This window comes from Aethalodelphis obliquidens, unplaced genomic scaffold (assembly GCF_003676395.1).
Source record: "Aethalodelphis obliquidens isolate GAN/ISIS:26980383/991018 unplaced genomic scaffold, ASM367639v1 scaffold37, whole genome shotgun sequence".
Taxonomy (NCBI): Eukaryota; Metazoa; Chordata; class Mammalia; order Artiodactyla; family Delphinidae; genus Aethalodelphis; species Aethalodelphis obliquidens.
Genome location: NW_020837981.1, coordinates 6479015 through 6493403, shown reverse-complemented (window position 1 = coordinate 6493403; position 14389 = coordinate 6479015). Strand labels below are relative to the sequence as shown.

General features: G+C 57.7%; 1 protein-coding gene across 9 annotated transcripts in view; it reads left to right on the top strand.

Moving 5' to 3' along the window:
- Positions 1-1005: 1005 nt before the first annotated feature.
- The window catches only part of ZMIZ1 (zinc finger MIZ-type containing 1), a 230849-nt gene continuing 217465 nt past the window's right edge, over positions 1006-14389 (top strand). For all 9 annotated transcript variants that reach the window (XM_027129760.1, XM_027129761.1, XM_027129759.1 and 6 more), the window contains exon 1: positions 1006-1114. The gene's annotated coding sequence lies outside the window, so the exon portion shown is untranslated. The remainder of the gene's footprint in view (positions 1115-14389) is intronic.

The following is a 14389-nucleotide window of genomic DNA, read 5'->3' as shown; positions in this document are numbered from 1 at the left end:
GGAATCCAAGCGCTTTTGGACCGCGCAGGGTGCCGGGGACAGACCGTGCGCACCGCTTCTACCCAGCGCTCTAGCCTACCTCAACATTGCCCTTGGCGGGGAGGGGAGGGGTCCTCTGCTCGCCCCACCCGCCAGCCCCCGGGCTTTAGGAGCAATCCCAAAGCCTCCTCCAACGGAAGTCTTTGGCAATCTCGTTAGCAACTCGCTCAGCCCCAGTTCGGGTACCTGACAGCTTTCGCGGCCCCAAACGCACTCCAGTCGGGGGCTTGAGAGCAAAGCGGGGGACACTCCGGTGAGACAGGTGATTTTAGCCCCCTCTCCAATGTGACCCTCAGCATTTCTCTCCTGCTCCAAACTTGCTGGAGCGGGTGGGGGTGGGGTCGCGGTTGGTGGGGGAGCGGCCAGGGAGTAGTGGAGGCAGGAGAGAGAAGGTGAGTGGGAGTGGGTGACGCGCGAAGCCCCATCAGAGCCATAGAGGGGAAAAAGCTTGGAGAGCGCCCAGACCGAGGAGCTGGGAAGAAAGGCAGCAAAAGAGGGAAAGGGAAGGGAAAGGCGAGGGAGAGAAAGAGAGGCGAAAAGAGACAGGGAGAGGCGAGAGCGCAGAGAGCGCTAGGCGAGCGGAGCTGAGCGCTGGCGGCGGCGGCGGCGACGGCGACGGCGGTGGCGGTGGCGCGGCGCTCCGCTCCTCCCCCAGTTCCGCACCGGCTTTTGCGGCCGGCCGGCGGCGCGGGGCCCTTTGGAAATAGAATAGCCAATGTAATCTGACACTTCAACTTGCTCGGCTCCGGGCGAGTTGATTCACTTACTCACCCCCTAACGCCGAGTTCCTTTTCACTGTCTGTGGACATTAAAAAAGCGAGCGGCGGCTGGCGCCCGGGAGAGCGAGCGGCCGGGCGGCAGGCGGAGAGCAGCGACCGGGCGGCGGAGCGAGCGAGCAGCGCCGGCGCAGCGCGGTGACCCCAGCCCCGGTCGGCGCGGAGCAGAAGCCGGCGCGGAGCCCATCTCGGCGCCCTCGCAGCTCCTCCCGGCCGGAGCCGGCCCTGCCCGGCAGCGGCGGCGGCGGCGGCGGCAGCGGCGCGTCCTCCAGCGGCGGCAGCGGCGCTCGCAGCTCCGGGTAAGTTTGGGGCCAGACCCGGGCGTCCGCTGGCCCCAGGCCTTCCTCCCGCTCCCCGTGGACTCTTGGGGTGCGACTGTGGGGCGCTGGGCGTTAGGGTTTTTCCCTTTAATTTCCGCCGGTACCTGGCGAGCCGGACGAGTGGCCGGCGGCTGGGCTCCGCTGCGCTCTTCTTGGCTACCAGGGGCCAAGGCCCAGGCAACCGGCGAACGCCGGGCTGCGCGGAGCCGTCTTGGTCTGCGCGCGGGGGCCGGGGCTCTTCGGGTGCGCGGGGCGTGAGTGCAGTTGTACGCGCGCGGACCTGGTGCCCGCCTCCTGCCGGCGCGCCTGCAGCCCTGGTTCAGTACACCGGGGGCCGTGCAGGACCGGGATTCGGAAGGGAGGGAGGGAGGGAAGAAAGAAGGAAGGGAGGGAGAGAGGGAGGGAGGGAAGGAAGGACCGGCGTAGGATCACCTCGGTTTCCCTCGTCTCCTTTGGAAAGACGCGAAGTTGTGCGCCTGTGTGTAGGGGAACCAACAGGGAAGGCGCCGGATTTCGTGGCGGCAAGGGGTGGTGGTGTTAAGTTGTGCATCTGAATTTCCAGGGAAAACACACACTTTTGTAAATGGGAGGGGGGGGGCGCGGTTAAGTTGTTTGTGTGGGAATTGCCCAGGGAGACGCGGCGCACCATACTAGCGGGGAACGCCAAGGGGTGTGTGTAGGGTCTTCCAGTAGATCTTTAGAAGCCCGAGGAACCTTAAGGCCAAAGCCTCGATGGAGCTGCCCCGGCCAAGAGGGCAGCCCAGGGGGAAGATGTGCGTGTGTGCGCGCGCGTTGCAAATACGAAAGTAATTTCCCCGTGTTCTTTTCTTCCTCTCCGTCTCCGGCGGCGGCGGCGGCCCCGGGCGGAGGTTGGGGGGCCGGGCCGGGGCTGGAGCTGGGGTGGGGGGCGGGCTCTGGAAGCTTGTTTCACATTCCTGGCGTCTGGGCTGGGTAGAAAACAGTGGGGAGCGCGGCCTCGGCGTCTGGGGCGCGGGCAGCGGGCGCGCGTCGCCCCCTCGCCGGGGACATCTGTCCAGGAAGCCAGCCGGGCGAGGAGAGGGCGCGGCGCGGAGGGCAGGCTCCCCGCCCCGGAGCAGCGGGGGCGCGGGCGAGGGGCGGCCGTCTTCCCCGCCATTGTGCGCCAGCAGATTTTCACGGGAGACTGCCCCGGAGCCGCCGGAGAAGGCCGGGAGCCGGCCTCAGCCCCGGGTTTAAAAGACACTCCAGGAATGTAAACAACCCGAGCGGGAGGGCGGGCGGGCGGGTGCAAGCCAGGGCAGCCGGCCCGGGTCCCCCACCCCTCCCCGGGGGACAGCCCGACAGCAGGGCCGCTCAGCCCGACCCCTCTACCTGCCGCAAACTTTTTCCTCCCTTGCCGTCCCTTCCCACCTCGCTCCTCCGGCGGGCCACGGAGCGAGGGCCTCTCCCTGGGCGGGAGCCCAGGGCGCCTGGCACCCGGCGCCTGACCCTGGAGGCCGGGCGGCCCGGCCCCTGCTTGGGTGTCCGGAGTCCCGGCAGCGCCTGCCTCGGAGCCGCAAGCTTCCTGCGCAGGCAGTGCCGGAGTAACTGGGGCTCTGTGAGCCTGCCCGCCTGCCTCCCTCCTTCCCGCTGCTCCTAACCCCCGCTCTCCGCCTTCTCCTCCCCCCTGACTGCTTTTCCAATGCCCTGACATGAGGGAGGAAGATTTAACTTGGCAGCCCAAACAAATGTTCTCTCAGAGGTCCTCCAAGAAGCTGGCGGCTGAGCTGGCAGGGTGAGGGCACTGCTCGGCCAGCCTTTTCTTCCTCCCTGCTCTGCCATGGCCATTCGGAGCCCCCTGGGTGGACAGCCCAGGGCATGGGAGAGTAGGGCCCAGCCCCACAGATTTAAAAGGGCAGGGGGAAGCCACCTCTGGAAGCTCCTGGCTTGGCACTGGGCAGGAGCTGCCCGGAGTTATCTTCTGGTGCCAAGGGTTTTCTGGAGGATTTTCTTGAGCAACAGTTTGTCTCCTTGCTGCAACCCCGGGAACAGGGCCTGGTAGACCAGAGGGTTAGCCAGTGCCGTCTCCTCCTCCCTCGTGGGTGTGAAGACAGGCTCGTTACACAGGGCAGGGCAGGAGGCCAGAGGCTGTTCCCAGAGGTGCCTGGGTTTGCTTATTATTGTTTCTTGAAGGTAGAGAAAAAGAGGCAGGCGCTGCAGCTGGAGAATGGGCAGCTTGGCTGGTGATGAAGTCTGACTAGCCTTTGCTGGCGTTTGTAGCGTGGTCCCGGGAGTTTAAAAGTTGCTCTCAGGGAAGTTCAGATGAGGGAGCAAATCCGTAACTTTCTGTGTCCCGGCTGCTTTTTGAGGGGGTCCAGGGAATTCCTGGCCCCTCACTTGCCCGCTGCCTGCCCCTCGTGGCGCAGTTTGTGAATATGCCCCAAGCCTTGTGCTGACCTTCCTCTCTTCAGGTTGAAGATATTGAAGCACCAGCATCAAACAAAAGACACATTGAAAGCCGAATCTGCCACTGAGCACGTGTGACTTTGGGGCCAAGGGAATGCATTGGGAGGGCGATGCTGTTTTCTTCTGAGTTTTGTGTTTTCGGCCGGGTTTTTTTTCTCCAAAAGGACAGAAGCATCTCCTTGTCCCAAGTCACAAGGATATGAAATGCTGTTTTCACATGTAAATCTCAAAACTGTAGACTTCTGAGTTGGTAGCAGTGACTGTGGTGGCTAGGGGGTGGTGGGGATTGAGCGGTAGGGAGTTTTCAAGAGTTGTAAATGGTTTTTGGATTGGGGTTTTGAGGCATTCAGGGTATGGCTCACAGAGAAGAGTTGGGAATAAGTAATTGTTGGACTTATTGGAAACTTTGATAACTAGTCCTGTCTATGCAAAAAAAGATTGCTGCCTTTTTTATGGGGACAAATGTCCCTTTTTTCTCCTAAGGAAGGGGAGAGGAGGAGGAGCCTCATTCCTTTCTCAGCCAGGAGCAAAGAAAGGTCCAGAGACTTGGGGTTTCTCTCTCTCTCTCTCTCTCTCTCTCTCTCACACACACACACACACACACACACACACACACACGCCTAGTGACAGTAACACAACATTGTCTCCATCCCTGGTCCCCAGAGATGTGCCCCAGCCTAGGACAGGTGTACACCATCAATGGAAAATTGCAGAGGGAAGGACCCAGCTAAGAGCTGCAGACTTCACTTTTTTCCTGATTGACAGAGATCGGGGTGGATAAGGAAGGAAGACACTTGGAGGCCTGCTGTGTCCCAAGAGTTTTGTCGTAAGAGTACCCGTGTGTGAAGCCACAGATACTGAGTTCTCTAGCCTCGGCCAGCATCCAACAGGCAGTTGTGACCCTAGTCTCACGGAGAGATGTTGCTGTAAGAAATTCAGGCACCAACAAGTCAATTTCCGGAAGCTTCTCTGGGCACTCTGTCACAGAACCAGGAAGCCGGGCCTGCCAGGTCCTGAGTCCCATACTTTTCATTCATAACTTTGCTCCCCAGGGCCCTAGCCTGGCTCCTATCACCACCTCATCTTTATGAGGTTCCTTAGGTTTTGTGTGGACAACAAAGGCCGGGCTGCTGTAATTACCCTGAACCCTGCTGCAGCCTTGCCTGGTGACTGCTCTGACCTCTCAGCAGGACACAGTGGCTTCTGTCCACGCCCTCTAAGGAGGGGGGCTCTTTGTCCCTAGAGCTCTACCCTGAGGAAAGGGGGAGGCAGAGCCTGTGTAAGCTGGAAGCTCCAGGGGTGATCTGGAGGTTGGACACTGCCCTCAGGGAAGATGAAGGAAGGCTGAGAAAACCAGTCCCAAGCGCAGGCTATGAGGAAAGAGTCCAGAAACCCGTCACGATTATGAGGGCGTTTGCTATTACCTGAGGAGGTAGGGCAGAGGTGTCAGGAGGCTGTAGCTGACTGGCTGCTTTGGGCCCATAGCTTCACTCAGCTGGGCCTCAGTCTCCACATCTGTAAAATGGGCCCAAGGGCAGGACACCCGCCGCCCTGCCCCCCAATCCTACCTGCTTGCTGTGAGAATGAGGCAGATATGGGCGTGAGATCCCTGGGTGTGTGTCTCCTGAAGGCCTGGCAGGCTCTGGGTACAGAATGGATGAGGCACAAAGGGGTTGGATTGGAGGTGCTAGAAGCATTTTCCAGAAACTGCTCTCCCATCCAAGGCTACCTCCCTGGCAGCTTATTGTCCAGCCTTGGCTTGCATGCTCCCCATGACAGGGAGTTCACTACCTTAGGGCAGTTTTTGCCTTTGGTGGACAGTTCTGACTATTGGTGTGCTCAGCTGCATGCCTTCTGGAAATCAACCTCTCCTGACCTCTCTGGGCTTGAGGAGCTGGGGATTCTCCAGACCACAGACTTGTACTTTCCTGGATGATCCCAGATTCAATACCAGTGCCCAGGCAAGCCACACCCCTGTGGGGTGGGAGGACACCCTTCAAATGGCTGCTTCCAGCCCTTATTGGGAGTGACCTGTGGGGAGTAGGAGAGGGTCTGCCTGAGGGGCTCACTGTTATCTGTCTGTGTGCCAGCTTTCCTCCTGGCACTTTCCTTGGATCGGGTAGGAGGAGAAGGAAGGAGATAGATAGCAGGGGGTGGGGTTGGGTCAGGGGCCCAGCACTGATCTCACAGATACTTCCTGAGAGTCCACAGTGTGAGGACCGTGGCCTGTGAGAGACCCTGAAATGTGTAAGACAGTTCCTGTTCCTTAGGAGCTCACAGTCCAGCAAGGGCAGGAAGATCAGTCCAAATAAATAATTAACCAGCACCAGCCGGCTGCCTGCCACGGGGCGCACGATGACAGCAATAGCCACAGCCCCTCGTCTTTGTGTGGCACCTGGTGGGTTTAGAAGCGCTCTCCAACTTTGCTTAACCCCGAGAACAGCAGCGGAAGCTAGCTACTATTTGGAATTAGCCCCATTTAGCAGAGAAGAAGACTGAGGTTCAGGGAGGTGAAAGGACCTGTGTCTCAGCCAGGAGTCAACCCCAGGCCTTACAGACGCCAGCTGTGCTACTGCCTTCGCAGTCCACCAGCAAGGCGGGGACAGGGATACAGAAATCCACGTGGACCCCGAGAACGGGGAATTGGGGACTGAGGCGGAGGTGGAGGAGCTGCGCCCAGGAAGGGTCATGGTGGGGCCTCACTTGCTCTTCCCATTTGGCAGCACGCGGCCCATGCCCCGAGCCAACTGCACCCTTATGGCACAGTGTCTTACAGCCAGAGCTTGCTCTGAGCCCCAGATCCTGTCATGACTACCCAGGGCGCACGTGTCTGTGCATGGGGCTTCATCCCTGGCCCTGGAGCAGGAAGCAGAGGTGTTTCCAGGCCCCAGATCCCCGTGCAGCCCAAGGCTCTTCCCTGGGCTGCGATGGTTTCTATAGGTGCAGACGTTGGCTCAGCCTGCCCCTTCTCTGACTGAGTCAGTCCCCAGGCCGTGCCGGGTAGCCGCCCTGTAGGGGCCCTTGAATTCCTTCTGCCCCTTGACACTGCCCGCCTGCAGGCCAGGCCCCTGGCCCGGGTTTTCTGGAGCTCATCTGAGTGCCACCCCAGGACAAGGCTGCAGGTGGTGGTGTCCAGAGCAGGGAGCAGCCGGGCAGGCTGAACTGGCAGCTCCCCAGGAAGCCTGGCCCAGCCTGGCACACCTGCACAGGTAACGACTGTGGCCCAGGAGGGCCCCGGGCCCCGCCTGTCAGGCCCAGCTGCTGGGGTTACTGCAGGATCGTGTTGGGGGAGGCCGGGGTGTCTGAGCTAATTAGATTTCTTAGATTTCAATGCTCCCCTAATCCTGTTAGCCCGGCTGTAATTGTAACCACTCAAAGGTTTCAGCCGTGGCAGGCTGTTGAGGACAGACGGTGTGGGGACTCTGCTAGGCCCCAGCCCCCAGCCTTAACCAGCCGACTGGGGACTGGGGACTCCCTTCTCAGGTCTCCGGGGTGGAGGCCTGAGTGATGTAGGTGTTGTGCTTTTCCGTAGAGTCTTAGCATTGCAGACTGTCACAGCAGGCATGGCCCTTAGACGTCATCCAGCTCAAACCCTTCACTGTGCCAGTGGGGTAACTGAGGCCTGCAGACGGATAGGGACTGGCCTAGGGCCTGGATGGCTGGTAGCGGCAGGGTGGCAGGGACTTCTGGCTTTGTAATCTTTGTACCTGGAGACTTCAGGGCAGGTTTGGAATTGTCCGGGGGCTAGTAAACCCTCCAGAGAAGTCTGCTTCCAGAGATAGGGGCTGGAGGGATTCATTTGTCTCAAAGCTGGCTCCCCAGTTGGCATTACCTGTACACAGACACAATGCTGTGGCCTCTGCTGGCCAGGGTTTCTGCCGAGGACTCAGGCCTGCCTCTCCCAGGGCTCCCAGATATGGGGGCTTTCTCCCTCCTCTCCCACCAGTCTGTCCCAGATTCTTCATTGCTTGGAGGGTCCACCTCAATGCAGATTAGAGCCTTGCCAGAAAATAACAGAGCTAATCTGAATGTTGGGGGTGGGGTGGGGGCGTGTCATTTAAAATATAGTCTCTTTGTACTTTCAGTGGCTCTTCTAAAATTATTTTGGAATTATTTTGGTGTCTGTCTTAAATGGACACTGCACCCACTTTCTATCCTTTCTTCTACCCTGTCCCCATTCTCATTCCTCAGCATCTCTAGTCATTCACCCACAGAGGTTGGCGCTTGCAGGGGAGGGGGGCGGATGGCTGTGATGCCTTCAGAACCCCTTACTGGGAGCTTCCCACCCAGCAGTCACGTCCTGTCCTCCTCTTCGCTCTGGAGCAGTGGGAAGAGATGTTTGAAACCTCCTTCTATCCTGGAAGCTCCCTGCCTGTGTGTTGCACCCTTAAGCGTGTGGTGTAGAATTGGGGGGCCATAAGGGTTACCTGGTCTGACTTTTTTTTTTCCAGTCCGGGAAACCCAACTATGGAAAGAAACAATTGGCTCTATCCAAGGGCAACAGCGAATTAGTGGCAGAGCCAGGCCTGGAACCCTGTCTCTCTAGCCCATTAGTTCATTAAACATTTATTGAGCACCTATTGCTGGCCTGGTGCAGCCCCGATAGCCACCCTTTGGAGCTCAGAAATGAATGCTGTTGCACCTTTGACTTGGAAAGGGCCAGATGAACCTGGGGAGGACATTTTCAGTCGAACCCCCAGATCCTGTGCCGTTGGAGGAGGATGGGCAATGGAGCCCCAACCCAGCAGCATATTTCTTGAAAGGTAATAATAGTCTGGTTGCATTGGAGATTTGAGGGAAGTAAAGCAGAAACCCTTTAGGGAGGGTACAAGATTTCTCATCTGCCCAGGCCTGTTTAGTCCAAGTAGATGGGTGGCTTCCTCTGCCTGTCCCCCAGCCCCACCTGGCCCTCTGAGGGCTGACTTTTGTCCTTTGTAGAATGGCCTGCTAACACTTCCTCTGTGGATGGAGAAGCAGGGAGGGAGCCTGGGCCGCCATGGGAGTCACCCGTGTCACCTCAGGACGAGGGAGGAGAGCCAGGTGCCTGGGCCTCACCCCGTGTCCAGGCTTTTGTCCAAACTCCAGTCCTACTCCCTGGTAGACCTTGGCCAAAACTAGGAAACCTGGCACTCGGCTCAGCCCAGGTAGCACTCTGGCTGAGGGACAAATGGGGCACACAGACCTCTGGGGAAGGGTCCTGAAACCCTTTGGCATTGGCAAGTGGAGAGGGCCCTTCTAGGTCTCTGTCCTACCTTCCTGTTTTGCAATGGGGAAACCCAGAGCCCAGAGAGGTAAAGGGACTGGCCACACATCACACAGCGAAATGGATCCCTTGCACCAGAGTGTCTCATTGTGGGGGCCTGAGTGTTCTGGGTGCGGAGGGGTGGACTTTTCTTATTGATGTCATTATTTTGGTGCTTCTGCTGTCTACATCTTAAAACAACTAACCAAAGTCCTCCGTAAATATCCTAATAGCCAGCATTTCTTGGGCAACTCGTTTGTTTTAGGCTCTTATACTGCCTGGGATCAACTCTCAGCTCCACCCTCTGTGACATCTGTGACTTTGGGCAGCTCCACAGCTGCACAACAGGCTCACTAATAGTATAAAAAGAACATATTACCTTTCCCTTAGTGTGAGAAGATGGAGCACATGCAGGGTCTGGCGCATAGTAAGTGCCCAAGACACGGCAGCCTCCGTCATTGTCATGGCCATTGCTTCCCACGACACCTGGTCAGCTGTTAGCACTGCGTTACCTCCAACTGACCGACAAGGACACTCAGGTCGGGGGGGTTGCCCAAGGTCACCTGGTACTTCAGGACCAGCAAAGGCAGGCTTGGGATCCAGGCTTCCTGACACCTGCCATTCTCCCCTCTGTAGCAGGAAGGGCTGCTGGGACATCTTGGAGAGGCCCCCTGTGACAACCCAAGTTTTCATTCACCCTATCAGGGAAGCCTGTTCCCCTGGGGGAGATGTTCTGAAGGTGGAGACTTAACCTGGGTTCCTGCCTTGGAACCTCACCTTCCTCACCCGTAAATTGAGGCGAGGGATGAGGCGAGGCGTCCCTCGCAGGCTTTTCCCCGGTGGAGGAAAGGAGAGAATGGAGGGGCTGAGCCTTGTCCACCGTCAACTACTGTGCAGAATCACAATGGATGGTAACTGACTCTGGGACCTTAGGCCAGTCACGGATGCCCTGAGCCTCAGTTTCCTCACCCGAAAATCCTGAGCTGAGACCACATCCAGGTTTCCCAGAGTGGGTCCTCGGGAACACCGGTCCACAAAAGGAAGGACAGATGGCAGAGCACACCCTGTCCTGGGAAATCACCAGCCCCTTTGCCTCACCCAGCGTTTCCCAAGCTATAGGACACTCCTCCAGTCTCCCTTTTTAATGCAAAATAACTATTAGAGACACCAGTGGAACATCCTGGGAAACGTGCAGCTGGGTGGTCACTTCCAGCTCTGGCATCTGCAGCTCAGCCGGCCCAGTGGATGGTTTCCCTGCTGAAGAACAGCCTTTCCCGAGGATGCCTACGATGGGGAGGACGAGGACGGCTTCCTTGTGGACAGAATCCCCGCCAGCCTGCCCTCTTGGCGGTTCTACCTGACTTCTACCCCCTTCAAGCCTGCAGGTCTCTGTCACTTTTGCTGGCCTCCTTTTCTTTTATTGTTACCAGACCACAAATCCGTTTGTGGTTGGGCAGGCCCCAAAGCAAGGCCAGCTTGGCAGAGGGGTGGGGCCCCTGCCATGTCCCTAGAGATAGGCCTCAAAGACCTGCCAGCGGTGAGGCAGGAGGGACCTCGTACCCGACCTGCGGGGGCCCTGAGCCTGCGTGCACACCTTGGCAATTATGTCTTTTTCTGGAGAGAGATGGTCCCCAGCTTTGTTCCCATCCTTGAATGACTTTGGACACCTGAAAGCAGTGTAAGAACCACAGCCTTCATCCAAGGGTCTAAAGTTACCCTGGCCCTGGAGTGAGCATGACTGTTGGGTCGTTCTTCCCTTCCTCCTGCCCACAAACCCTCTGATTCCCACTCATTTTTGTGTGTCACTTCCGTAGTCTTGGAGGCATTTGTGTTTAAACCCCTGTTCCTAATCCAGCCTGACTTTGGGCTGATGAGGAAAAGAGGCCGAGGGAGGGAAGGGACCTGACCAAGGTCACTAACAGCGGTAGGGCCCCCGGGACATAAAGCTTGGCACAGGGACTGGGTGGCCCCAGGGGGTGGCCTCTTGTGCCAGCCGACCTCACTGCTGAAACCATTCCGTCTCATCCTCTGTCAGCGCCAGGATTCAAAGTCCCCAGAAAGAGCTAGGGATTAGGGTGAAGGGAGCCAGGTCCCGCCCACTCCCTCTTCTAGGAAGGCTGACCAGGACTGGTTTAGCGCTTACCTCCTCTGGGTCAGGAGGCCAGTTTCAACCATGCTTGCTGCACTGCCTGTTTATCCTGCCCCGGTTAATGTTTCCTCTTCCTGGGCCGAGGGGCCCAATGGCTTTTACTTATAGAGGAGTGCGCTGTGTCTTCAGGATGCCTCGCTGGTATGAATCAGCTGTGAGCTGTGGGTGTTGTGCTGCTGTCAGAGAGGGCGAGGCGGCCTGGGGCCCTGGGGAGAGCCCTGGGCCTGAGCTGGGTTCCCATGCTGGCAGGCCTACTCTGTGACTGTGGACGTGTCACTTTCTCTGGGCTTGCACTCCTCTTGTCCCTGACTCTGTGGGATTCTGAGGAGTGGGCTTTGTGGCTGGCAGGGGGCGAGTCAGGGGGCTCCTTGGCTCTCAGCCTCCCTGCCCAGTTTGCTCACCACCACCCCACCTCACACCCCGAGTTCCAGGACCCCCCTGTGTTTCTGATCCTGGAAAAAGGGAGGAAACCTCAGGTGTGATTTCTTGCCTGGTGTTTGGTAATGGGGCCTGGCCGTGAAAGGAGCTTCCTTGAAGCTGTGAGCTCAACACTGATGTATTTCCTGCAACAGGACTGCTTTGTGATTCCTCCCACCCCGGCCCGGGTTGACACCTTCATTTTTGTGCGTGAATTGTCTGTGAGGCTGATTTCTATAGGCAGAAGGAGTGGGACTGCTTTGAAGGCTGGAATCCTTGTGGGCACCAGAGTTCTCAGCGTTTTCTGCCTTGTGGATGGCCGCCCTCCTAGCCAGCTCCCTAGAGGTGTGGCTGTCCAGCCAGTGTGATGGTCCCTCAGACCTCCCCCTCCAGTGGCTCTGGACGCTACTATGCCAGGTATCCGTGGGACCTTTGGTTCTCAGGACTGTGAGGGAGCTTGGCGGCCACCTCGTCTGGTGCCTTGTTACACAGATGACCTCTGGCCCTTCTGCAGCATCCCCAGAGAGCACCCTCTGTTATGGGCTTGCACACCTCCAGGGACGGGCCACTCCCTGCCTCCCAGCAGCTTCCTCTATCTAGGAGGTTCCACCTCGTGTGGAGCCTGGAAGGATGCTTCCTGCTAGTTCTCTTCTCAGGACAATGCAGATATGGGCAAGTCAGTTCTCGGGAGCTCCCTGCCATACTCCACGTCATGGGTGTATCCCCAGAGGCTTCTTGCTAGGCTGAGTCCGAGGCTGGAGTGGGCAGAATGGGCTTCCTGAAAGAGGTGGCCTTTTTCGATTCCCTGGGCCTCCTTATTATCTCTGCCTCTGGTAAGAGCCTGGGCAGCTTGGAGACCTCAGGCCTGACCTGAAAACAGTCTAAGCCAGGTCGTAAGACATGGATCTAGGCTGGGGAGGTCCTAAATGTGGCTCAGTAGGGTCTGAGGGAAAGAAAGTGGCCTGGCATCTGCTCTTCAAGGGTCAGACATACCCGATGGTTCGAGAAGGCTGTCTTCCTAGCCTCTCCCAGCAGGCTCACCTACCACTGGAACTGGGGTCCCTTTCTAGGAGGATAACCAGGGGGCTGTGTGTAATACTCCCTCCCTGTCTGCTTCCATCCGCCTCCTCACTGAGCCCCTCTCTGTCCCCTGCCACTCTGTCAAGGGGACATCCTGCCTAAGTGTCCTGAGGCCCCAGAGACCTGGGTGTCTGCAGAGAGCACTGGACTTAGAGTCAGAACTTCTGGCACTGCCACCCACCGACAGTATCCTCTGAGGCTGTCACAAGAGTCAGAGGGGAGGGCCGGCACTTTGCATGCTGTGCAGTGTCATGGTGTCGGGGAGGGCAATGTTTTATTACCATGTGCCTTGATGACAGTGTCAGCACAGAAAGGCCTTGGAGATTATCCAGGCCAACCCTTTCATTTAGCTGCTGAGTCTGACCCCAGAGGGTACAGAGGCCTCCCCGGGGTCACAGGGCAGTCTGTGGCAGAGCTGGAGCTAAAACCCAGGCATTCCGACCATCCGCCAGTGCCCATCCTCTGCCTTGTCACTTGACAGAAACCCTTTGCTCCAGTGAGACCCGGGGAGAGGTCCCTTGTGGCTGTGGCGATGGTGCGCCTGGCTTGCCTGGGATTTACCATCCTCATCTCACAAAGCTCCTGGGCCTCGTGCCTCTGGCTGTGCTCATCAGAACCTCTGGGCCTGGGGGCAGGCAGGTGTTCCCTGGGGTCTTCATGGAGACAGCTGGCTCCCCCAGCCTGGGGCTCTGCCCTATGATGGTGTTCTCCCCTTCACTTCCTGGCTCTGACAGGGCTGCCCCACACTCTGCCAGCCATCACCTTGGGTGGAAACGGTCTCCAGGAGCCCACCTGAGACCCCTTGCCCAGGTTTCTATTCTAACTGGCTGCAGGATGTTACCCTGGCCTGGGACCGTGGGTTGAATCTGTGGCCCTAGTTTCAACCTGGTTTGATCCTTCCTGGGGCTCTGAAGACCCAAAGATGCCCAGACTGTTGGAGCAGGAGGGACCTGGGCAACCAGCTTATCTTATCCCTGTCTCATGCCCATTTCCCAGAGTAGGAGACTGAAGCCCAGAGAGAGAAGGAAGCTGGCTGCAAAGCCAGCAAGATGCTAACTCCTCCCGCCCTAGCCAGCCTGGCCTCCTTCCATCCACTGCTCCCTGAGACTGATTCCTTGGGCTGCTCAAGTCTAGTGTGTATGGAAAGAACTATTGAAGACCCTTAGGCCAGGCCCTGCTTCCCTTCCAGGTCTGGGAGCCTGTGCACTGGGAGGGCAGTACATTTTTCCTGCTGGTGGGTCCTTAGGCCAGCCTGAGAACAAATTTTCCTGGCTGGTCTGGAAGCCTCGAGTGTTCTGCCCCTGAGGGAGCAGGGACTGGGATCTTTCTGTGCCTCCCCTTACCCAGCTCTCCAAGAAAGATGGATTACTTATTCATTTATCAATTTGTTGAGCACCTACTATGTGCCAGGAACTATTCCAGGCCCTAGGGATATAGTGGTGAACTTGACAGAGGCCTTGCTGCATTCTCCTAGGTGAGATAGTCAGCAAGTCTACAACTTTATGTATGATGTCATGCTGAGTTATGGTAAGTGTTTTGAAGAAAAATAAGTCAGGATGAGGTGATATAAGGAGATGGGAGAATCGGGGTTGTTTAGATGGAGTGATCAGGGAAGGCTTCTCTGAAGAGGCTACATTTGAGCAGATATCTCAGGGAGGTAAGAGAGTGAACCCCATGAACATCTGGGAGAAGAGCATTCCAGGCATACGGAACAGCATGTGCAAAGGTCCTGTGGCATGCTTTAAGAAAGGCAGGGAAGCCAGAGTAGCTGGATGGAGTGGGAGGAAGATAGGAGAGGAAGTTAGCAAGATGATCAGGGACCAGGTCGCAGAGGGCCTTATGGAGCACGGGAAGGGCTTCTGACTTCATGCTCAGTAATTTGGAAGCCACTGGAGGATTTTAATTAAAGGACTGAGACTATCTGCTTAGACTATCTTCTAAG